Below are 1,392 nucleotides of genomic sequence, written 5' to 3'. Positions count from 1 at the left end.
GCTGTGACATTTGTTCATACTGTTTAAGAACTTACGGTTGGTCATCTTTTCTTGTTCATTTGTTGAGTGATGTATTCATAGTGAAACACTTTCATGATTAACAGGACTGTGAACAAATAGCTCTTTCATTTCCTGGCCTTTGTTTGCCTTAATTGAAGGAATGAATATGAAAGCCTAATGGCTCCCTGAACTTTTTTTAAATTGCTTGCACAGACTCCATTAGCGCCAGCGACTCTAGCAGCCGTGCCTTTCCATGTGAATTTTAGAATAAACTTGCGTAGGTCCACACTCTAAATTTTATTTTTATTTATTTATTTTTTGGTACGGGGGATCAAACTCACGACCTCATGCTTGCCAGGCAGGCGCTGAGCCTGCCGCGCTGTAGCCCTGGCCCTCTAGCTTTTAAGTTAATTAAATGCATGTCATTGAAGAGTGCTATCTAGAGAATGCAACCTCAGGAATTTGTCTTCGTAAAACACTGTGAGACACACAGTGCGGTCTGGCTAACACACACAACTGGCGTGACAGGCCGCATGGAGCCGCCCCAGGGTTAAATTAGTTAGTAGGAGTGCCTCCGGGAGCCTCAGCAAAGCCACAGACTGGCTTTTAGAAGAGTGCCGCGAAGGGTGTGGAGGAGGTGCGCAGGGCCGGTACGTGGGGAGGGCGCAGGGCTTCCTGCTCTGGCCACGACGCCCTCCGGCAACCTCCGCGTGTTTGGGGAAGCTCCCAAACTTGTCCTTTGGGGATCTGACAGACCTCCCTGCCAAGGCGGATGGCTGAGGGCCTGGGTGGGGAACCAGCAGGGCCGTCCGTCCAGATGCTTCTCCGCCTTCCCCAGCAGCCTTTCTCCCCCAGGGCCGGGCGGGACTTCTCCGGAATGAGGAGGGTCGCCTGAGCCCGCTCAGACAAGCTAGGTCCGAGTCCTGGGCCAGGAACCACAGGGAAACAAACAGATGTCAGCCACAGTGCCCACTCGGCCTGCGCGGGAGCGGAGGCGTTTTCACCCTCCTCAGAGGCGACTCCTGGTCCGGGTTCTGGGCCTTGGAGGGGTCCGGCTGCTAACTGCGCGCACCTCGGCCCCTGCTCGTCCCCCGCAGACCTCTGCTGCGGCCTGCCTCGTGTGCGAGGCCGGCGATCGCCTCTGTTTAGTTGCGCTCTCTCGGCTGCGCTGGCTCTTTTCCCATCCCCGCTCTGCCTGTGAGGTACAGAAGTTTTCCTCTGGACTCTCCGTGTCCTCACTGCCATGAGATGTGGGTGACGGTTCGGGTGAAGCAGGTGTTAGCGCTGTGCGGTGTTTGTGTGGCCACCGAACTTCGTGCCTTCCACATAAATATAAATGGTGATTGCGGGGGAAAAAATAATCTTACGGAGCACCCGTATCCTCACGGAGTA

The sequence above is a fragment of the Chinchilla lanigera genome, unplaced genomic scaffold (genome assembly GCF_000276665.1).
Source record: "Chinchilla lanigera isolate Chin_1 unplaced genomic scaffold, ChiLan1.0 scaffold00039, whole genome shotgun sequence".
NCBI classification, from domain to species: domain Eukaryota; kingdom Metazoa; phylum Chordata; class Mammalia; order Rodentia; family Chinchillidae; genus Chinchilla; species Chinchilla lanigera.
The sequence above is the reverse complement of the archived record's forward strand: the minus strand, read 5'-3'. Positions refer to the sequence as shown.